The sequence below is a fragment of the Schistocerca piceifrons genome, chromosome 6, assembly GCF_021461385.2.
Source record: "Schistocerca piceifrons isolate TAMUIC-IGC-003096 chromosome 6, iqSchPice1.1, whole genome shotgun sequence".
NCBI classification, from domain to species: Eukaryota; Metazoa; Arthropoda; class Insecta; order Orthoptera; family Acrididae; genus Schistocerca; species Schistocerca piceifrons.
In genome coordinates, this window is record NC_060143.1 from 51,059,707 (window position 1) to 51,085,362 (window position 25,656).

Consider the following 25,656-nt stretch of genomic DNA (forward strand, 5'->3'; position numbering starts at 1 on the left):
GACACATCTGAGGCAGAAAGTAGCTATGTACATCTTTCCGACTTCTCTGAGGCGTTTCTCGATGGCCTAGAACACAGACTGTTGTGGGGTGTGTCTGTTTGGAAAGCGTTCCATATACCGTCTTGCAACACACTTATTGCAATCTGCTATGGCGTAAGCACGTATCATGCACGTCACTTCCACAGCTGTGTACTGGTAAATGTCGCATTGGTGTCAACAACGCTACTGTACTCTCAGACCACTCAGGGTCCGCAGTAGCACACGTACAAGGGCCGTGTGGAGGAATGTAGCGGATGCGTAAGAATGCTGGTAAGCTCAGTCTGCATTCCTTCCACGTTCAGACACCAAAACAAATTGGAACATATCGTCACATCCTTCCGTTCTCAGACTTCGACGGTCTCCAGTACTTAAACCGTACGTTTTCGGAAATGGGTTTTCTCTTGAGAACGATCAGTCTACCTTCGCACGCAACATGCTAAGCGGTTTCAGAGTTTTTTTTGGAAACACTATATATGTATAATAGGAAGTCAACTGTCTCGCATGGTTACCTACCGAACGTTTGGTGATGTAGATCATATATTGCCTTTAAGGACGTTTTATCATTGCATTGTTTTTTCTATATATATGAAGTCCGAAAATATTATTCCGTATGAGATTAATAATTCTGAAAACACTACTCGTTGCCCATTGGCTGTATGAAGTCTTTAGGGTAAAGCTATAGTAGAAAGACCAAATCGACTGCAAATGTATTCCCTGTGATGGACAAAATACCAAGTGCCTCCTTTGAAGAAAATACGTGAACTAATGTGATGTATGTGCCTCTGTATTGCTGAGCAAGAATTTCCAATGGAATACAGCAAAAATATTATAACTCGCCGTTACAAATCTTAAGATAAATATCAATGAGTTACATACAGCTAGTCTCTTCTAAAATTAGTTATGAGAGTAGAATGGTAACTGTAAATAATAGCTACATAGTAACTGGACAAATAACTTTATGACCACGCGAATGCAGCCAAAAAAGATTCTATATTGACATAGAAACTACGGAACCAAAGTGTAGTAGATAATTTTTATGTGACTAATGTGCAATAATTTACATTCAAGTTACCGCAGTATCCGGTATTAGAGCGCAGTAAACTGTGATTGAAGTTACTGACATGCAAGAATCTCGTCTGTGGTATTTAGATATCTTGACTGTGGGTATAAAAATCCAAAATACACAAAAAATCAGAGATCTTAGAAAGCTGCATTCTGGTTTTATGCCGTCATGCGTTTCCTTTTGGCATGTACCTGAGTTTAGTAAGTTGCTTTATGTGTTGACGATTTTCAAAAACTCATTAATTGCACCTTTTCACATTAATCAATAGATAATTTTGCTTAAATTTAAGTTATCTGTATGAAAAATATTCTATATATCCATAATTATTTCTCAGGATAACTTAAATACACAGTGTTCAGCAGCTGTTATTGACTTTCATGAGCACTCATTTGAATTGTCACAGTTTCATAGTTATTGAATAACAAATACGGTCCTGCACATCAGATGGGCACATTAACTTCCACTCTTAAACTGCAAAAACGTGATTTAATGAACTAACGTTCACCTATAATATTTTACAGCTATTTTTAAAAGAATACTATTTTCAATACGGATGCCATTATTTAGTTTATATACCAAATTTTTGTTCAAAAGCAACAACAAATTTCTGGTCAAATAAATTACTGATGGAGTTGTTTGAATATTCATAAATAATACGGTAGCACTTTCTTTAAAGTTTCAATTAATTTTGTTTTAAATGAAAGAATTAATTTGCCATAAGCAATGCATCTAAATTAATGGCTATTATGTGTTTTCATTTATGTTTTTACATGGATTGTGACTTTAAAATGATATCTTTTATACTATAGAGCAGAACACGCAGTCAAAAGTTACACTGTGCATTGCATCCTGAACACTGTATTTCAATGATGAAGTGTAGGAGAATTCTTTACGAGGGTCTCCTATGTGGTAACTAGGAAAAGAAATGAGGACAAACGAAATATGTTACATTTATCAAATGGAATGAAAACAAATGGATAATATGCTGTTATTGTTAAAGGCGGTTAGCCACAATTTTCTCACAAATGAAAAAAATATAAATCTTATAATTTATTGTTTATTACCTATATATAATCTGTTTTATTATTTATTACTTGAAGTTCTGCGGGTCAGCGCTAAATTTAAAGAATATAAATAAGTCATAAAGACTTGTTGAAATAAGTAACAAATAACGGAAAACTTACATAGGTGTCTAATAAATGCCACCATCCATAGCGGAAGAATTTGTCACTCTTTATGTAACAGATCCTGCTTACCTTCACAAGAGAAGTCATAAATGTCGAGGACACGATAAATTACTTGTGAAATAATATAGTTAGTTTGTCAAGTTGTTATTCAGTTCATTGTACTTTATAAGCCCTAACTTAATTTTATTCATGCTAGATGCTGTTGAACATAGTGACTGTTCCTTTAAAGTGTACTAATGAAGAAAATTCGTCGTGAGTCACAATTGAAAGCGGTTATTTTAAAACACGACCAATGTGGGATATGCGTCCTTTCCAGGTAACTACAGTCATTTTAGTCTTTTCACATTCTGTGTTAGAGTTCAATATACATCGACTGTCCTGTCATTAATTTCATGCTTGATTCGAGGTAGTTATTTGAAACATCACTTCCCAGGCTTATTCGTCCGTGCATTTAGAACACAATAAAGGAAACATTGAATAAATTCGGAAAATATGTTAGAGTTCAGAAGAAGAAAATAAAAGTTTGGGTTTTGTCTGTGATTTAATTCCGTCAAACGCCGCGCGGGATTAGCTGAGCGGTCTCAGGCGCTGCAGTAATGGACCGTGCGGCTGGTCCCGGCGGAGATTCGGGTCCTCCCTCGGGCATGGGTGTGTGTGTTTGTCCTTAGGATAATTTAAGAAGTACTGTGTAAGCTTAGGGATTGATGACCTTATCAGTTAAGTCTCATAAGATTTCACACACATCTGAACATTTTTTGATCAATTCCGTCAGAAAAAGCTGTAATGGTGCAGGGCAGCGGCAGACCACACCGTCAACACTATTACAGGAATGGCCATTTATGGCCCACTATGGAGGCCGCGGGATCTGTGTGTGGGAATTTCCCAAATACAGCGGCAAACTGAGTCATGAGTGCTCACTCAGTAACAGCATCTTTTGTTAATCATGACATCCACACAAGCGCTCTATGACTGCTCCTTAGGAACCGGGCAGGAAAAGTGGACCGTACCTCTTCAGCATAACAAATCTGGCTGCTGAGGTGGCCTTGGTGATGCAAGGTGGGAATTAGTTTGGTGGACCTTGACCTTACAGCTAGTCTAGCGTTAACTGCAGGTAGCTCCAGGCAGGGATAAGCAGGAACATCATGCGTCAAGACCCAGGGAGAGGTCTTCTGTCAGGAATATCAGTTTGAAACCCGAAACCATCTAATCTAGTTGACAGCCCACAGACCAGCAGTTTCACCTAGCTAATAAGGCTTCTGAGTTGGAATTCTAGAAAGCTTTATTGACTGGAGCACAGCGAGCGGTATAAAACACTACAAATCAATAAAAACAGTTTCCATAACGTTTCAGTATTTTATTTGTTAAAACCTGTTACCGGTTTCAGCCCTTCCCACAGACCATCTATACCATTTTTTGTTTGTTTTTATTGATTTTTAACTTCTGGTTTGGGTTGTGGTAGTTCGGCTACACACTGGACAGACGAATTATATGGATATTACCACAGTGCTGGCAGAACTCGAAATTCTAACATCATGTGCTTCTAATAGCAGAGCAGAGGCCTTTATACTCGTTGGGCCTGGTCGAGTTCGGAGATTGGTCCACTTGCTGTCACGTAAACGGCTGTGGCTGCCCAGTGTTGTGCTACGACATTGAGTAACCCATAAAACTGCTAAGATGAACAGTTATGAATGTTGTCTGTGGCGTGTCTGCAGGCTCCACGGCTGGTTAGGATGTCCTGCATGGTTCAAATGTTGCAACACAGCAAAATACCTCGAAAAGCAGTTGAATGGGATTGACGGTGTTGTGAAGAGATATTACAAGATGATTATAAACGGAAGTAAAACATGAGAAACGGAATGTAGTCGAATTACATCAGGCGATGCTGGTAAAATCTGGTAGGAAAATGAGATACTAAAAGTAGTCCATGTGTTTTGGTATTTGGACTGCAGAATAAAAGATGATGACAGAAGTGGAGAAGATATAAAATGCAGACGTAAATCAGAAAGAATAGCGCTTCTAAAAAAGAGTAGACATATAACATGAATCCATGAATTTAAATGTTAGGCGGTCTTTTCTGAAGCTATTTGCCTTGATTATAGCCTTTTATGGAAGTGAAACACGGGCGATAATTTGTAAAGACAAAGAGCTTGTGAAATGTTGTGTTAAAGAAAAATTTTGAAAATTACATGGGTATATTGAATAATTAATGAAGAAGTAGTCAGTCGAGTCAGAGGAAAAATTGGGGACACAAGGAAGGATCGCTTACTAAGACATATTCTAAGGCGTCAAAGTCTCTTTAGTTCCGGAAGTAAGGGAAGCATGGTGACGGGGTCGGATGGGAGGACGCGGAGATTGCTGAGGAGAGCTATTGTTCTGAATACAGTAGGTTCTAATGAATGTCATATTCAGTTGCTGTGTGGTGACGAACAGGCTTGCACAGGATATAATAGCGTGGAAGTCTGCGCCAGACCCGTCTAACCCCTCCCCAGGACCGAACACTGTATCAACAAGTGTTTCTGGCCTACCTTAGTATGATAAAATCAGTTACTCGATGAGCAGCTGATTTGCTTCTTGGAGTTCTGTCACTGTACCGGGAGTGTAAGAACCAAGGTGTACGTGCTAAATAAAACTTTTTGTTAATGATAATTTCTGACTTTTGACCTTGTCGCAATCTCACCAGTGATCATACCACACTTTTGGTCAAAGATTTCTCCTCTATTTATTACTAGCTGAGTACCTGGCGTTGCCCTTGTACGTACTTATTCCAGTTTCCCCCTAGTCCGTCTCCTCTAATGGCTCTGAGCACTATGGGACTTAACTGCTCGACTCCAGACTGTAGCGCCTAGAACCGCTCGGCCACCACGGCCGGCAGTCCGTCTCCTCCTTCACCCTCTCTCTCTCTCCATTACCATCCAGAACAGTTAGTAGCAAGTAAGTAGAGAATTTAAACGTTTTGCGTGATGTGGTAGGTTTCCACGTATCACAGTGTTCATGACGTCGTATCTCCTGAGAAAAGTGCCGTACAATGATATAATTCTTTTCTGGTGCTTTCAGTGGTATATGTAAACACAGCCTCCAAAATTTTTAGAATAGAATTGGTAGTAAAGATGTAATAAACTGAGAGATGATGCTTCATTTGGCAGTTTGACTTCATGAAAGGCAGAAATGTAGTAAGCTATAAACTTTTTTCTGTTCATCATTTTGTGGGGGTCGTCAGGGAGAAAAAAGTTTCATCAAGATTTGACATTATGTATGAAGTTTGTAGCAAGGTCTTAACTGGGATAATTCTCAAATGCCGGCCGGAATGACGGGGTGGTTCTAGGCGCTTCAGTCTGGAACCGCGCGACCACTAGGTCGCAGGTTCAAATCCTACCTCGGGCATGGATGTTCGTGATGTCCTTAGGTTAGTTAGGTTTAAGTAGTTCTACGTTCCAGGGAACTGATGACCTCAGCTATTATATCCCTTAGTGCTCAGAGCCATTTGAACCATCATTCTCAAATAATGGGTGACTAATGTATTGCTATTCTCGCGTCATGCTGTATTGCTCTTTTGTGCCTCACTTCTTTGACTGGTGAGTGGTTCTCACACACACAGTGATGCTTTGCGGACAGCAAATGATACGTGCACAATCTTTGGTTGAAATGGGTCCTGTGGTTTAAGATGAGGTGTGGTACACACACACTTATATATACATACATGAAATGTATTCGCAGTTTCGAATATGGACAACCTTCAGCTGTATAATGGAATAATGACAATGAAAATTTGTGCCGCAGCGGGACTCGCAGCCGCAATTCCAACTTACCATGAACGGTCGCCTTCGCGTTTAGCTATCTGAACATGACTCACGGCTAGAGCCAAACTTTCATATATCGTCAACCAAGTGTCTACAACCTGTACTTGTACAGCATTACGCATATTACCGTACAGGAGAGACATTTTTCTTTTAAATCGCTTGCTGGTGTCGCCGGATAAATAGGATATCGCATGTCTGAAGGCACATTGCATCGTGATTCGGAATAACACAGTCACTGCAATATCTTCTTTATCGGCCGACACTGACGTGAAATGTCTCGCCTGTACGCGAATATTCGTAAAGGATGTATGAGCACATGCAATAGACACACGGTTGATGACACATGAAACTCTGGGTCTGATCATGAGTGGTGCATGGATAGCAAAATGGTAAGACGACTGGCCACGATAAGCGAGAAATCCGGGTTTTAGTCCCTTTCTGGTGCCAATTTCCATTCTCCCTAATTCATTATACAGCTGATGCTTGTCCATATTCGCAACTGCGAATACATTTAATGAATTTCATAAAGGCTGTAGTCACCATTGTGCCTGTTCCGGACATGCAATCACTCATCATAATCCGGAATAACACGGGCTCTGCAATATAGTATACACTGAAGGGCCAAAGAAATTGGTACACCTATCTAATATCGTGTAGGGCCGCCGAGTGCTACCCGCCTAATATCGTGTAGGGCCGCCGCGAGCACACAGACGAGCCGCAACAAGATGCGGCATGGACTCGACTAACGTCTGAAGTAGTGCTGAAGGGAACTGACACCATGAATTCTGTAGGGTCGGCGATTAATCCGTAAGAGTACGAAGGGGTGGAGGTCTCTTCTGAACAGCACGCTGCAAGGCATCACAGATACCATCAATAATGTTAATGTCTGAGGACGCGGGGGGTGGGGGTGGGGGGGGGAGGGTTGGGTGGTCAGCGCAAGTGTTTAAACTCAGAAGAGTGTTCCTGGAACCTCTCTGTAGGAATTCTGGATGTGCGGGGTGTCGCGTTGTCTGGCTGAAATTGCCCAATTCCGTCGGAATGCGCAATGGACGTGAATAGATGCAGGTGGTCACACAGGATACTTACGTACATGTCACCTGTGAGAGTCGTAACTACTAATATCAGGGATCCCATATCATTCCAAATGCACACGCCCCACAGCATTACAGAGCCTGAACCAGCTTAAACAGTCCCCTGCTGACATGCAGGGTACATGGATTCATGAGGTTGTCTCCATACCCGTACACGTCCATCCTCTCGATCTAATTTGAATCGAGACCGAGCAGACTACATATTTCCAGTCATCAACAGTCCATTGTCGATGTAGATGGGCAAAGGTATGGCGTAAAGCTTTGTATCGTGCAGTCATCAAGCGTACATGAGAGGGCCTTTGGCTTCGAAAGCCAATATCAATGAAATTTCGTTGAATGTTTCGCACGCTGATACTTTCACGAGACGTTTCTCATTACCTTTGCATCGTAATGAGCTGGTAATTTTCATGAGACATACAGCTCACACGAAAGTAATGGTACGCAGAGCCGTGTCACCTGTCTGTGAACCATTTGACACGCACAACAGTGGCTTGTTGACAGAGACCCGGCGGGGAACGTGACATGTACAAGAGACAGGGGCAGCGCGGGGCAAGCCGTAATGCACGCGCGGCCGGCGTGCCGTGGACAGTGATTGCGCGTGACACGTCGGAGGCGGCGGGGCCGCCACTGTGCGGTCGCAGACGGAGTTAGGGCTGGTGATTACGCGGACCCGCCCACCGCCACCGGCCGCTGTAAAGTTTCACGGCGAGGCCCCACCCGGCCGTTAACACCTCGCAGCCACGTGTCGGGCGGCTCACACTGGCAAGTCTATTCCAGGACTGTTCCGCCTGAAGCTCTGAGGCAGTAATCTACAAGAGCAACAGTCGTCATAGTGGGGGCATATTTTTGAGTCAGTGCACAAAATGAGGCATAGATATCATTCCTTCGGAAAACCTAAACCATTGGCGGAAATGTCTACCAGCTGGCTACTGAAGTTGGAGACATAGGACCAGGCTTTCGGAAAAATATAATTCCGAAAATACCAACGGTAGCGTAGGGCCATAACTGTCGCACAATCAGCCTAACTGCTCATAGTTCCAAATTCTTGGCGAGAATAATGTACAGAAGAATGAAAAAGAAAGTTGTGGAACTCTTAGGTGGTGAAAAGTTTGGCTTCACAGAAGGTAAAGGCACCAGAGGGGGCATTTCTGATCTAGTGTTTCATAGTGGTAACAATATTTTAAAAGACCGAGACGTTTACGTAATATTTGTGGATCCAGAGAAAGCATTCGACAATGCAAATGGCAAAGACGTTGGAATTTGTCAGAAAAATAGTGTAAGCTCTATAGCTTTACACGTACTTCTCCGAGAACTGGGCTATATACGATATGTACTAGAAGCAAGAAAGAACAATAAGAATGGCAGACCAAGAACGAGGTACGCGAATTGAAAAAGATGTAAGACAAATATAGATCTTTCTCCCTTTCTGTTCAATATTTCTATCAAGAAAGTAATGACAGAGATGAAAGATAGCGTCAGGAGTGGGATTAAAATTTATGGTGAAGGGATATCTGTGTCAGGATTCACTGGTGAAGGCGAGGAAGAATTACAAGCACGTACTGGAAGAAAGAAACAGTTTAGTAATCACGAATTATAGCCGGCCTTGTTGCCCGAACGGTTCTAGGCGCTTCAGCCCGGAACCGCGCGACTGCTACGATCGCTAGTTCGAATCTGCCTCGGGCATGGATGTATGTGATGTCCTTAGGTTAATTAGGTTTAAGTAGTTCTAAGTTCTAGGGGACTCATGACCTCAGAAGTTCAGTCCCATAGTGCGCAGAGCCATTTGAACCATTTGAACGAATTATAGACCGAGGGTTAACCGAAGACAGATGAAAGTAACGGGGAGACGCAGAAATGAGAATGACAAGAAACTTACTATCTAAATTGGGGACAAAAGCCTCGACGCAGTTAATGAATTCCGCTATGTTGCAAGTAAAATAACGTATGGCTTCTGTCTCGGGTTCTTCGGCCGGCGTTCATCTAATGATTTTTCTGACGTTTCGCCAGCACGAGTGGCTGGCATTGTCAAAGCTTCACCCTCCATTGCCGGTGGTGAACTGGAGGCGAGCTCGCGGCCGCAGACTATATGTACCTGGCGCGCCAACGTCCGAGGGCTTCTCCGCGGTCATTTCCGGTGCGCTTCTCCTCTTGCTACCTGCGACGGTCGTTCGCTACTGCACGGGAAGCTAGGACCTGTTTACCTTAAGGCTTTCCTCTTCCTTGTTGAAACTGTTCGCGTGATTTTGGATTTCTACAGCTGCTCTGAACAAGCGAGTGTGATAGTGCTTCTCTACAGCCAGAACTTCCGTGTCGGCGAATTTTATTACGTGGTCGGTCTCATTCCGCGGAGAAGCCCTCGGACGTTGGCGCGCCAGGTACATATAGTCTGCGGCCGCGAGCTCGCCTACAGTTCACCACCAGCAATGGAGGGTGAAGCTTTGATAATGCCAGCCACTCGTGCTGGCGAAACGTCAGAAAAATCATTAGATGAACGTCGGCCGAAAAACCCGAGACAGAAGTCAATAGGCAGTTCGTCAACAAGTGGCCACGAAAGCCTTAACAATTTTGTAAAATAACGTATGATTGATGAAGTAAGAAGGACATAAAACGCTGACTAGCAGCAGCCGAGAGAGTATTCCTGGCGAAAATAAGTGTACTTGTATCAAATATCAGCTCCAGTTTGAGGGAGGAATTTCAGAGATTGTACATCTGGTGGACAGAATTGTGTGGAAGTGAACCATGGTCTGGTGGGGAAAATAGGAGAAATGTAAATTGACGCATTTGAGATGTGATACAGAGGGATGCTGAACATTCAGTGGACTGACATGAGGCTGTTATCCACGGAGTCGCCGACGGCAGAAGTTTGTGGAAGGCACTGACTAGAAGAATGTGCAGGACGATTATTACGTTATTAGGGTACTAAAAGGAGTTGTGAAGCGTAAAATCTGCTGGGACAGACAAAGATTTGAATACATCCCACAAACAGTTCAGGACGTTGAGTCTAAATGCTATAATGAGACGAAGACGTTGAAGCAGGAGAAAAGGTCCTGATGGGCACTGGGCCACAAGAAACCGGTTCGCGGACTGATGTTCAAAAATACGCAGATACATAAATAACAAATAATAAAATGAATATCTACAATGCTATTACAGTCTAGGGTTACTGTACATATTGGCACTAAACTTACGGGAATCGATGTATACCAGCTACTGCGGTATCCTACCTTAAGAAAAATAGTACACTTCATAGCAGTAACCAACCAAAATTGGATTTTAGTACGCTTCCTTTAAAAAGGAAACAAAGAAAAAGAGCTCACGACAGTTTCGTGGCAAAAAATTCTCATTCAGATGACTCATATGATTGTGTGTTCAAACAACTTGGTATGTAATTTTACAAGTGCGTTGAATTAAGACAGAGAGAAATTGAGGGGTTGAAATATATTTCAGTGTTTATGGATCGGCTTTAGCATAACAAAGCTCATGGTACATTATTTGCTTTTATTATGATGCCACCAGGATGTACCCGCAGACCTAGCCGAGGATCTTGTGGACAACAGAAACTCATGTGACAGACATTAAAACAATTTTTGTGATGTACAGGAGTAGTCCGCTACAGTTTCTTTTAAGTCTCCTTTCTATAAATAAATAAATAAGCCAGTAGATCAAAAGGAATACGAGTAGATATAATAAAACACCAAGTTCATCACGAATCATACTTATAGGGTCAAACATGAAGTAGTCGACCTGTGGTTTCACGAAAGTGCGTCACGGCACTCACATTTCTCCAGAATCATAACATACGGGATCAAAGTCTGCAATTTTCTTTCACAAAAATTCAGTGTGCCATTACAACATCCAGGAGTAAACAATATTTAACTTTAAGGCAACTTCGCAGTGTCAGATAGAAAACTGCCTAAATCCTTCCATTTTTAGAGATATTACATCCCATCCAGCGATTCGTAGTAATCGATGTATTCCTTTGCCCCCTTCGCGTCAACGTCGAAACGTTAGCAGTACTGGCATGAAAGGAATGCGTAATCGTTCTCCCACCAGATTGGTTAGTCTTTCATTGGATCATAAGGTGACTCTAATGAAGAAAAGACGTACTGAGTTGTCTGACGGCTTCGTGTGCGGCTAATGGGGCTCCCCTGATGACGTGTCGAGAGCAGCTCGTTACCGCTGACGGCTTTTGACACTATCGACAGGGGCGCCATCTTCCCAGAGCGAGAGAAATGCAAGTCACGCCTATCGCAGGGGCGGAATACTACTGGGGGAACAACCTGAGAGGGTTAAGGCACTACAAGTGGGTAGCAAAGCGTGAAGAAAATCATAGGGGATAACTTTCAAATGGTTCAAATGGCTCTGAGTACTATGGCACTCAACTGCCGAGGTTATTAGTCCCCTAGAACTTAGAACTAATTAAACCTAACTAACCTAAGGACATCACAAACATCCAAGCCCGAGGCAGGATTCGAACCTGCGACCGTAGCGGTCTTGCGGTTCCAGACTGCAGCGCCTTTAACCGCACGGCCACTTCGGCCGGCTGCGGATAACTTTCGAGGAACATTTTCTTGCATAGCAAACGTCAATTAGCAGCATAGTATTGTAACACAAATAAGTGTTGCAATTCAGTTATCTACAGAGTACAGTACGAATTGTAAAAAACATCAATTTTTTGCCTTATTAGGTCTTGCACCATCAACCCGGTTAGCAGCACCTTGTCAGGCGTTCCTCACTTTGGCTTTCCCCTTAAGAGCGATATAACTGGTGCGGTTGGTATCCCCCATGATCTGGGTGATGTATTCTAGTCTCGATCTGCTTCTCGTGTTCTTTCCTTCTAACGCTCCTTCTGTGATGCCTCAGGAGATGGCCGACACATGCGTTCCTTCTGTGTTGAATAAGCTTCAAGGTAGATGCCATCTTTTCCTTCACACTGTGGAGCGTCTCTTCATTTGATTTCTGGTCTACACAGCAAATCTTGAGCATTCTGCGGTAGAACTGCATCTGCTTCTCCGGGTGTTCATGTTCAACTTCCGTACAGCAGCGCACTCGAAACAAATGTCTTTACTGACAAGGGAACCTCCCCATCGCACCCCCTTCAGATTTAGTTATAATTTGGCACAGTGGATAGGCCTTGAAAAACTGAACACAGATCAATCGAGAAAACAGGAAGAAGTTGTGTGGAACTATGAAAAAATAAGCAAAATATACAAACTGAGTAGTCCATCGGCAACATAGGCCATGTAAAGGATGATGTAAGTGCAGGGTCGCGCTGGTCCCGTGGTCAGCGTGACCAGCTGCGGAGCGAAAGGTCCTTGGTTCAAGTCTTCACTGTAGCGAAAATTTTACTTTCTTTATTATTGCAAAGTTATGATCTGTCCGTTCGTTCATTGACGTCTCTGTTCACTGTAACAAGTTTAATGTCTGTGTTTTGCGACCGAACCGCAAAACCGTGCGATTAGTAGACGAATGTACGTGCCTCTGCAATGGGAACCGAAAACATTTGATCCAGTAAAACACGTCTTATATATTCCATACGACACTGGTGACGGCATGTGCGTCACATGACAGATATATGTTGTGGACCCACCTAACTTGCACACTTGGCGAATGGGTAAAAAGATTTTTCTACTTTGCCCGATTTAGGTTTTCTTGTGGATGTGATAATCACTCCCAAAAAAGTGATGAAAACATAAGTGTGTGTCACATAAACTGCAACAAATGAATGCAACAGTTTCACAGTCGCACAGTTTCCTCTGTGCTCTCTCAAAACATATGTATTTAACGTTTTCAAATTTTTCCGTGTGTAGACCTGTATATGTCCAAGGAAATTTGAACATGTCCTGGAATTTTGGATAGCGAAGTTGATTATGTTTGAGTGCCTGAACTCTGATAATTGCCTGAAAACAAAAATTTTCAGTTGATGGAAGACTTGAACCAAGGACCTCTCAATACGCAGCTCCTCACGCTAACCAAGGGACCACGGCGCTACCGAGCTCGTATCATTCAAAAAGTTGCCTATCTCCCACATGGACTACTCAGTTTGTATATTTTGATTATTTTTTCATAGTTACACACAACTTCTTCCTGTTTTCTCGACTGATCTGTGTTCAGTTTTTCAAGGCCTATCAACTGTGCCAACTTATAACCAAATCTGAGGGGGGTGCGATGGGGAGGTTCCCTTGTGAGATGTTTCCCTATTCAGATGTATATGGAAGGGTAACTCCTCTTTTTAGAAACGGTTATGGCATGGCGGATTCGGCTTGAAAATCCTTCCTGATGTCATCCATCTGATATAATTTTATTCCCTACGCAGGCCAAAGGATTCGACGGCCTCCAGTCGCTCATTGTTAAGCAATCATTAGACAACGGAGCTTTTTCTACTAACTACTGAAAAGTTTGTTGTAGGTTTTATTAATTTTCTTGTTATGAGATGTAATAAAACGAACTGAGGTTCGACTCCGTCTGGGACAATCTCGTTTCTAATTGTTCCGTACCTTCACTTGGCAGTGCTATATCATTAACAAGCCACCACGTGTCTTTCTTCTCACCACGAGTTTTAATTCCTTCTACAGCGCCTAGTTTCTCTCTAGCTTCATTGATTGACTTCTGAATGCATTCAATGAACCCGACAGGGAGATTGAGCAGCCCTGTCGTATACACTGCTTGCTAATAGCTTCCTCTTGATGTCCTCCACATCTCTTCCATTAGAAAGATAGCAATACGACTAAATACTGATTTATTGTTAGTATATCATTCTGTAGCTTTACAACGTAAAAACGAAGAAGTGGATATTGCGCAACTGGGGACATTATTCTGGGTTTACTAATTCTCTGCATCATTTGTGTGCAAAAAGATAGCTCTACCTGTTATGACCTCGACGTCATGTAATGTTCTGATTTTAAGAAAGAGAAAGAACAAAAATGTATCTAATTACAAGATTAGTGCTCTAGCAACGAACTACTAGAATCCTGACAGGTGGATAGAGCCCCAACAAAAAATGGAGTAGAAATAAGGGGGCAACTTAAAAAGAAAGAAAGACGAAAAAGTTCTCGCAAAACCCTGTTGAGTACGATGATCCTCTGCTATCCACCGTACATAAGCTTGCGAGGTGTGTATATAGTTATAGAAGGGAGCAATAACTTCTATATCTCCTTCCCTGTATATAGTTTAGTAAGAGAAAATTCTCAGCTTCGTTGCATTGACACTGCACTGCAAATGATCAAAAGATCATGGTGCCAAGTCAAGTTTTAGAAGCCTATTTCTTGTTGACAGCAGAGAGACCGTGATTAAAATATAGGGTGGATCAATGAAGCGGTCAACATGAACCATTGCTTCAAGTTATGAAAGTGGAATTTTTTTCATACCTTCCTTTAATTTATACATAGCAAAGGTGCTTTTACAGAGTTTGTACCGAAAACATTCGTTTGTAAGTTATTGTTCATAACTAACGAAAACTTTCCCAGAAAATGTATGCAATGCCCAATCGTGAGTCCTGTATATTTTGGAAGCGGTGAATTTTGAATACAGGATCAATGAGTTGCGGTAGCGTACAAATAATTGTTATGGTTCCCACTTCCCTACATAAAGCGTAATGCAGGAATTCGAATTCCTCTCTTATTTAATAGCCTGTCTAGTTTAACGGCCGTTGCACTTGATTAATGGTTTCAATTTTTGTTGGCTTTAATTAAGCTATTTATCACCGCTTCACCGAGTCTTCTTTATACGGCGCTGATATTGATCACAGGACGTACTTCTCCTCGCCTTTGTTCCGTAACTGGGAAACAAAACTAAAAGCTACATTCAGTGGAACCCTTTTTATCTATCTAACGGTGACATCTAACACTCGTCATTATAATCCCTCAAGAATATGACAATTGTTAGTTTCTTTTGGAAGAGCGGCTAAAAAATTTTTTGCTTAACGATGTTGTTATATGACACAAGAGTCATTCTCAGAAATCCCTGTCTGGAAATGCATCTTCACGCAATCGCTACAGTTGTTTACATAAACGTGTCGTTTGAAACACAGTGAAACGAGTGAATGAAACTAAAGTTGCCAGAAAAAAAACTGATTAAGAGTAAGAGAAATAATGTCGAGCACCGGTTGTCTCATTTGAAACGCAAAAGTGAGTTACGCCTATGCATTGACTGAAACATCGCATCAGCCATGCCAGCAGTATTTGATGACGTAAATGTTATTTTGCAACTTCGTCCGTTGTACCAGATGAATGATCAAGGTATTTAGTATGTGAGAGCATAATTTTCCACAGAAGTTAGTGCTATGTTTAACTACCGACAAGTAGAGTGGATATGACACAGCTTCCGGCATGAGACAGATAGCTGGGTCTGAAAACTAAGAACAAGCAACTTTTATTCAACACACAATGTAAGCTTTCACGACGGGTATTGTTTTCACTTAATACTTCCGGGCTGATAGGCCATGATCGATATATAGGGTGGTTCAAAAATGACCGGTATATTTGAAACGGCAATAAAAACTAAACGAGCAGCGATAGAAATACACCGTTTGTTGCAATATGCTTGGGACAACAGTACATTTTCAGGCAGACAGACTTTCGAAATTACAGTAGTTACAATTTTCAACAACAGATGGCGCTGCGGTCTGGGAAACTGTATAGTACGATATTTTCCACATATCCACCATGCGTAGCAATAATATGGCGTAGTCTCTGAATGAAATTACCTGAAACCTTTGACAACGTGTCTGGCGGAATGGCTTCACATGCAGATGAGATGTACTGCTTCAGCTGTTCAATTGTTTCTGGATTCTGGCGGTACACCATGTCTTTCAAGTGTCCCCACAGAAAGAAGTCACAGGGGTTCATGTCTGGCGAATAGGGAGGCCAATCCACGCCGCCTCCTGTATGTTTCGGATAGCCCAAAGCAATCAAACGATCATCGAAATATTCATTCAGGAAATTAAAGACGTCGGCCGTGCGATGTGGCCGGGTACCATCTTGCATAAACCACGAGGTGTTCGCAGTGTCGTCTAAGGCAGTTTGTACTTTCACAAATTCACGAAGAATGTCCAGATAGCGTGATGCAGTAATCGTTTCGGATCTGAAAAATGGGCCAATGATTCCTTTGGAAGAAATGGCGGCCCAGACCAGTACTTTTTGAGGATGCAGGGACGATGGGACTGCAACATGGGGCTTTTCGGTTCCCCATATGCGCCAGTTCTGTTTATTGACGAAGCCGTCCAGGTAAAAATAAGCTTCGTCAGTAAACCAAATGCTGCCCACATGCATATCGCCGTCATCAATCCTGTGCACCATATCGTTAGCGAATGTCTCTCGTGCAGCAATGGTAGCGGCGATGTGGGGTTGCCGCGTTTGAATTTTGTATGGATAGAGGTGTAAACTCTGGCGCATGAGACGATACGTGGACGTTGGCGTCATTTGGACTGCAGCTGCAACACGGCGAACGGAAACCCGAGGCCGCTGTTGGATCATCTGCTGCACTAGCTGCACGTTGCCCTCTGTGGTTGCCGTACGCGGTCGCCCTACCTTTCCAGCATGTTCATCCGTCACGTTCCCAGTCCGTTGAAATTTTTCAAACAGATCCTATATTGTATCGCTTTTCGGTCCTTTGGTTACATTAAACCTCCCTTGAAAACTTCGTCTTGTTGCAACAACACTGTAATCTAGGCGGTGGAATTCCAACACGAGGAAAATCCTCTGTTCTAAGGAATAAACCATGTTGTCTACAGCACACTTGCACGTTGTGAACAGCACACGCTTACAGCAGAAAGACGACGTACAGAATGGCGCACCCACAGACTGCGTTGTCTTCTATATCTTTCACATCACTTGCAGCGCCATCTGTTGTTGAAAATTGTAACTACTGTAATTTCTAAAGTTTGTCCGCCTGAAAATGTACTGTTGTCCCAAGCATATTGCAACAAACGGTGTATTTCTATCGCTGCTCGTTTAGGTTTTATTGCCGTTTCAAATATACCGGTCATTTTTGAAACACCCTGTATAAAACTCTCCCCTGACGTTTCGTCTCCGACTGCGGGAGACATCATCCGAGGTACAGTTCGCCGCTTTACCTCGGAGGATGTCTCCCGCAGTCGGAGACGAAACGCCAGGGGAGAGTTTTATACATCGATGACGCCCTATCAGCCCGGAAGTTCTAAGTGGAAACCTTTATTGAATCCTTAATATTTTTCCCAGTATCTGTAAATCGACTGGATTTTAAATTAAACGTTTCTCATGATGTCTTCCAAGAACAGTGTGATGTGTTCTGCTATATTTTAAACATTATGAGTTTTGAGAGAGCTATCACAGTTAGGAACTGTGTACCCATAGCAGTAACACACATCTTGGTTCATGAGACACTGATACCCTGTGATGGAATTTGCAGCTTTGTATGGGAAACTGGCACTAGTTACGTTTCATACGTACCATCCTTGGTGTGAACTTCTATAGACAATTGTTGGTGCGAGATGAAACAACAATGCACATCGTCATGTTTGACTAAGAATATCCCGTAAGTCCCAATGCTGTAAAAGCCTTGTTTTTTAAGAATTTAATTTTATATGTGTAATACAATTTCATAATGATCGTGCGCTCTTGAACTACTGAATATTTCTTCGCCTATGATGAAGTTCGATTAGATTTAAAGGTACTAAAACAGTGGGCTAGCTCCGAGTAATTGTGTCCAAGTCAGTGGTTCGTGCAGCACACGTTGCAAGGTGTCCCCCTCCCCGATCTTGTTAAATTTTAGGTACATGTAAGAGTGTGACAAAAAATGTCTGTGATTAAAATGCTCTCTCCTAACATGAAACTGAGCGATGACATGTTATTCACACTGCCTGTTTATTTTAAGAACATGTTAACAAGGGAAACATTTACTTTGTGCAATAGGTTGGTCATTCGGCATAAATGGATTACTGAAAGGACTTTAATGATCAGGTTGCTTACCAGCTAGTTTGTGTTTTGACTTAACAATAAGTTTAAGTGTCCCATCCAATAGACAAATAATGCGCGATGAGTACACCTGGCTAGGACTGCGATTTGTAACCCTCTTCCAACAGAGTGAGTACTGGATGAATGTTGAGGCGTATTTAGCTGCCACAATGATCACTACGCAAATTACCTGCAGAAATCTGAAAGATTCCTACAAAGACGCTGATACTAACCGTGTTATTGAATAAATGACAGGAGACTGTGCAGGCACCTCATAGTGAATTAAAATTGTTTGCTGAAGGTCAATGATCGTGGCGGAACTTCTACTATAGGTTCATCTGCAAACTGCATGAGCATATAACTTGCTAAACAGAATGGTTAAATGCAGCTGTCATTTTAGCAGTGGGAATGAATGGAAAGAAATTGAGACGAATGGTATTCAAATTACTAGATATTTCATCTTAAAACACAGTTCATAGTACATGGAAGAGCATTACTTACGCAAGGACCTCGTGTAGTACTATATGACTGCTAACAACGAATTCACCCACAAACTGTCATAGAACCCTACGAAAATATCAAGGATGGCTAAATGAAGGAGGAAGTGATTCATTTAATTAACTCCTGATTGATATGTGCTATAGGGAATCATATTTCTGGCTCATATGAATCGAGACTGAATATTTCACAGTACGAAGCATATTGCATGTTATCACGGGTAATAGGTCTGTGGAAACCTGACTTCGTTCCACAGAATTACTACGGTAACCTGTGTTTTGCAGTGCACTAACTCACCATAAGTGGTAGCTTTGAACAAGGGAATGCAGGACGCAAGTTTCAACGTGAGTTTGCACATCGATGGTCTACAGAAAGTACTTGTCTGAACAAAGCAGCACACACACACACCTGGGCAACAACCGCCACCAGCCTATCCGTCCATCTAGGCCTGATTCTTTCTTTCCACTAAACTCCTTCGTCCAATTCGAATGCAAACATTTTCTTTGTTACCAAGATCGCGCTGACCTTCTATTACGAGACACTGTTCACCAAAGAACGATGCTGACACTACCCACTTCAACTGAGAAAAAACTGTCTTCATCTCGGTCATCAACTACTGACCACAGATTATATGTTAGTAAAAATGCTTGTGAATTAGAAATCACGGAATATAGTGAAAGCTGAAAGTTGACATACGTGGTAAGCAACTTTCAACCTTTAGACTAGGATCAGAAAATCAGTTTAGTAACTACGTGCCTTTCTATTGATTAGGATTTCTTGAATAAAGCGGAATGAAAGCAATATCACACAGGAAATTACTAACTCGCATAGTTAATTTAATGAAGAGCGTAAAATTTGTACTAGTGGCATTTAGTAATATAATACACTTTTTAAGGGCCAATTTCGGTTCAAAAAGATAATACGGAATTTGTTGAGGGACGTCATGGTGCATTCCTGAAGCAGCTCTTATAGTGTCATGGAATTATGGTAGGTGGTGGCGCTATATGTACACTTCAAAATGACGTCTGTAACGGATATGTGTTCCAAGCAGAGAGCTCACACTCAGTGTCTTCTTGGGAAAAATTTCAGAATGTCTACGGAGACCTTCCACTGAACAGAAGAACGATGAGTCATTGGGCGAGGTGTCAGTCATCACGGAAAACACGGTCGCTCAATCCTGTCCGATCTCCTGCCTGCTTGCCAGCCGGCCGTACGAGGCTGTGACTCATGCAATATTGAAACGTGCGGACACTCTCATTCGAGGTGTTCGACAGATCACATTAAAACACCTAGCTGGTGAACTGGACGTGTCTCTTGGTAGTACTGACACTTTCATCCAGCAATTGTTGTACTCGAAGTAGTGTACCCAATGAGTCCCTCGCCGCCTGACAGGAGACCATAAAGTGCAATTAAGGATCAACCTGTGCGGTACTGCTTGCGCCACACGAGACAGATTTTAAGAATTTTCTGTCGAACGGTTTCACAGACGTTGAAATAAGGATTCATCACTTCGTACCAACCAATCTAATATGTGGCGACTCACACCTCTCCTCCGAAGAAAAAGTTCAAAGCCTCGCCCTCAGCCAGTGAAGTCATGACGACAGTCTTCTGGGATTCTGAAGGGGTTATTCCGTTTGATGTCCTCCATCATGGTGCAAAGATCAACTCCTGAAATGCATTGCTGTAACATCAGGAAAATGAAGAAAGGACTTGAGCGTGTTCGTCACCACAAAACTGCAAACGAACTTCTCCATAACAACTCAAGGTCCCAAACAGGTCTGCCCACCCGAACGGAGTTCACGAATCATCATTGGAGTGTTCTTCTTCATCTAACCTACAGCCTGGGTCTCACAGCTTCAGACGTCCCTCTGATTGGCCCAATGAAGGATACACTCCGTGGGGAGCCGCACGTGGATGATGGGAGTGTATAAATGCAGCATGACGTTGGCTCCGACGTCGACTAGTGGAGTTTTACCATGCGGGTATACAAGTCCTCACGCTAAGGTGATGTGAGGCAACTGCAGTGAATTGAGATTATAAAGAGAAGAAGGGTTTTGTAGCCAAAAGAGTGGGGGAAAATATGGTGTATTGCAATTCTGTGTAAAATCAAACTGTTTTCAGAAAGCGACTCGCATGTAGATATGTAGGAGTTGGTACCTATTATTGACTTAGTTTACCGAAATTACTAATAGCTTCCGATATATGACAGAAGTACAGGATATTTGTAAATGAATATCGAGGTCTCAACGCTTTATAATATTTATCACAGTAAATTTACAGTTATAAAAGATATGTAAAATGAAAGAGCAACTCAATCACTTTTCGCAAGAACCTTATAAATGTTCAATGTGAGCACCATTTATCACATGGAACACATCAAGTCTATAGCCGAGATCTTCCCAAATGTTGATAAGTGTGTCTTACGTGATAGTAGCAAATGGTGCTTCAATCCAGTTTCTTAATTCAGGGAGGTCTGCTGGTAGCGGAGGCACATACACACGATTATTGATGAAGACCCAAAGGAAAAAAATCGCATGGCGTTACGTCAGGTGAACGTTGAGGCCACGCAAAGCAAGCCCTGTCACTGAGGCCCTTGAGGCCTATCCAGCGCTTGCGTACAGCGAATGTCAACCAATCGCATACTATGCTATGCAAGTGAGGTGGCGCACCATCTTAAATAAGGTTCTCTGGCTCATCTTCTTCCAACTGAGGGAAGAGCCATTGCTCTAGTGTATCAAAGTAAGAAGCGTCAGTTACAGTAAGTTCACCAAAAAAGAAAGGGCCATAAACTTTCCGTCAGGATATGGCAAAAAAAAAGAAAAATAAACAGTCGCTTTAGGGGAATCTCGTTGCATTTTTACCACCTCATGAGGATTTCCTGAGCCCCAGATGCGCACAATGTGAGTGTTAATATGTCCACTAAGGTGAAAGGTCGATTCATCACTGAAGACAACATGATCCATAAAATCTTCATCATCATGAAACAACACTTCGTTTGCAAAGTTGGCACATAATTCATGGTCTGCCGGCTTTAGAGCCTGTAATAACTGTAAACGGTAAGGACGCAGTTGTACGCGTTTTCTTAAAACTTTGCAAACAGTCGACACGGCAACTTCTAATTCAGCACTAGCCTTCCAGACTGATTTCTTTGGGCTACGAGTGAACGACTCTCCCACTGGCTCAACAGTCCCTTCACTAAATCTTGGACGTCCTGCTGTGCTCTTCCCTTTAAAAACGCAGCTGGTATCTTTAAATTGATGATACCATCTACAAATATTATCACTTGGAGGATCACAACCGAACTTCAGCAGGAGTGCACGTTGCACAGTAACTACAGCTTCGGTCTTTGTAAACTGGAAAACACAAAACGCTTTCTGTTCACTAATCGCCATCTCCGCTACTACCGCTGTCTAGCGGATTGCTGCGGAAACATTGCGCGCTGCACACGGGCACTGGTGCTAGACACAACTGTTTGAGTTGCTCTTTAATTTGACATATGATTTGTAACTGTAGCCGGCCGTGGTGGCCGAGCGGTTCTAGGCGCTTCAGTCTGGAACCACACGGCTGCTTCGGTCGCAGGTTCGAATCCTGCCTCGGGCATGGATTTGTGCGACATTCTTAGGTTAGTTAGGTTTAAGTAGTTCTAAGTCTAGGGGACTGATGACCTCAGCTGTTACGTCCCATAGTGCTTAAAACCATTCAAACCATTTATAACTAAGTTTAATGTAATAAATATTATAAGGCGTTAAAACCCCGATATTAATTTGTAAACACCCTGAATTTTGAAGTAATGAAAAGCTTCAGTTTTAGCGGAACGAGGCGACTGCTCTGACATTCATCAGTCCAACAATACTATATGGATGATGTGTTGCAGGATTCACATTCACGTTTTCCAGAGTGTGACTTGTCAAATTACCGTAAAGTAGGGGAGTACAGTATGGATCATAGCGGTCTATGGCATCGACTGCAAATCGTACTTCGTGTTACCTTAAAAGACGCCTGATACCTGGAAGTTTGGACATCGTAGATTCCTGTAAAAGATTGGCTGAATTGATGAAGACAGGTAGCCTCGCAAAATTTGCAACATCTTTCCACAAGTAATCGTGGTTCTCTAGTTCGAAGCCGAATGGAGGATGGAGAAAGAACAGGGCATCTATATGTTCTACAGTTGTAGGGTGCTCCAATATGGGCCACGCATGCAGTACACTCAGGGAACAGGTACATAGATAGCAGAAAACATGTGGTATAGACAGAAATTTTTTAAGATGTGGTATATTGAAACGTCCAATAAAGTTCAAGAGCAACTAGAGAACACGAGTTGCGCCGTAATTTTTGCAAAAGCTGTGCATAAATATGGGATTCATATCCCTCAGTAAAAACAATCTTATCAGTCTGATCGAGACAGCTTGTGGGAATATGACACCGTTTGCAAGAAATAAGCCGAAAAAGCCTCGTCGTTTTACGTAAATATGCAAGTACTACATATCAACAATGCAGTGGCGACCGACATTGCTATCGTCCAGCACTCCACGTGTCAGCTGCACACTAAGTTTACATGAACTGACTACTAAGAAGTAAGAGTCGACATAAGTTCGTCGGCTTCTACTACCAGTATCAGTTCGAATTAAATCATTTTGAGCATTAGGCTGCGATATTAAAAAAATACCAAAATGGAGACATCACGTATTGATACCACCCCACGGGCGTCATTGGACCGGAATTGCAATTACCCGTGAGACGCCGATAGCAGTCGTGCACTCAGCCACTGGTTCACGTTTCTAGTGGATTGGTACCTCCAGCACCCTCTGCCGCCGCAATATAGGACGGCTCACTTGTGCTGGGAGCCACTTAGCAACGTGAAGCTGCGCGGGTGCCTCGTATGGTTCAAATGGCTCTGAGCACTATGGGTCTTAACATCTGAGGTCATCAGTCCCCTAGAACTTAGAACTACTTAAACCTAACTAACCTAAGGACATCACACACGTCCACGCCCGAGGCAAGATTAGAACCTGCGGCGGTAGCGGTCGCGCGCTTCCAGACTGAAGCGCCTAGAACCGCTCGGCCACGCCAGCCGGCGCCACCTGGTATGCGTGGTCTTTCTTCATCGTTGGTGCTTTAGTAGTGAGAGACTTTTCCTTGTGGACACTTTGATAACTGGACACGGTTCCTCGCTGCATTATTTGTACTGAGTCTTCGTAAGTTCGCAGAAATACTAATCAAATAAATCTTTTGTGTGTTCCTTTATCTTATCAACTAATCATTTCTGCTGCTGTGTAGTTTACTATGGCGACACTTGCCACGCCACCCTGTGGCCTCTTACCCTACCACTACTATTGTAATTTAGTATGCTCTTACTTATATAACAGAAAACCCTGTCGATACGTTGCCACGTACAACCCCCTTACCAAATTTACTTTAGTCTCCATATAAAGCGCACTATGTGAGGATAATCCTGTTAATAGGAAAAGCTAATCAATAGAGTTACCCTTTTTACAGGGTCTTATGGTGTGTTGTGTTTAATGGATAAGTGAATCAGAGTATTCAAATCTTTTACTAAGATCTTACGCAGCGGTTAGAAACGCAGTACGAATAGTATTATATTGAAGCTATGACAACTCAGTTCATTTAGTGGTTTAAAATATGTACCAACGGTCGGCAGTCTATCCAGGCAATGAAAAGTGAAGTATTGGAAAAGCAGAAATGATTTTTGCCTATTTTCTTGCTACTGTTTAAGTTGCTTCTTCAAATAAATATTACTCCACGTAAACAATGTTGGTATAGGCACTGGAATGCAGACACTGGAATTTCGTTTTGACTCCTACATCCTTATACATTACTTTTTAAAAGAGAATAAGCCCAGTAAATAACTTCAAGGAAGTTAAAAAAAATTTGCCAGGAGTGACCTTTAGAAAGAACTTTCCATAATCAACAAATTGAAAAACTAAAATACTTAGATACTGAAGCACACACTTTTTATACTCAACATTTCACTTCAAGAAAACGTCTTTCTTAATGGAATTAACTTTCAAAAGCTATAATTCTTTGAACTAACTCTGTATAGTGATTTAACAGATTCTAATAACTTAGCTTCACTCTGAACTTTACGGAAGCAAACTTTTACCATAACACTAAGCAATGGTTAAGAGAACATTCTCATATTTTTCACAGAAACAACTTCAATGATGCCACATTATATTAACTTGATACTTCATAAGTCGACAATACAGGATACTCGGATTAATCGAACACCAGGAAGGAACCCTACATGAGTGTGTGATTAGGATGAAATAACAGGGTGAACCAGTTTCTTTACAGTTAAAAAATGACTATTAAAACACACTTTAAATTAATGGCTGATGGTGTACAAAAGTAAAACACAAAAAGCCGGCCGAAGTGGCCGTGCGGTTAAAGGCGCTGCAGTCTGGAACCGCAAGACCGCTACGGTCGCAGGTTCGAATCCTGCCTCGGGCATGGATGTTTGTGATGTCCTTAGGTTAGTTAAGTTTAACTAGTTCTAAGTTCTAGGGGACTAATGACCTCAGCAGTTGAGTCCCATAGTGCTCAGAGCCATTTAAACCAAAACACAAAAAAACATCTTATCTGGTCGCTTCAGGCTTGAGTGTGGCGAACAATAATAGTGGCTAAACTACCCACAGTACGGCCTGCAAGTATCTTGCTGTATGGGCTCAATTTCTCTTCTTGGCGTAGTTCAATTTTACATACATTAGCCCTACAACTCGCAGCTATACCGTAAGCCGTTTGCTGTCTTCAACCGAGGCATGTTTTGAGCAAATTTGCAGGCAAAGCTTCTCCTGCTCCACAAGGATATTGCCTCAATCACTGCTGCCTATAGACTGAGTGACTTACTTCCCGCGCTTGCTCTAGGTTGCGCGCCAGTTCGCCCTTGCCACCTTTTCCACTCCTCAGAACCACTTCCGTTTCAAACAAAAGCACACTGCTTTTAAATAACACCTATTTCTTACATTGTTCCTAACCGTGACTATTTCTTACAACTTTAAATTTACATCAATATGAACAGTTTATACACAC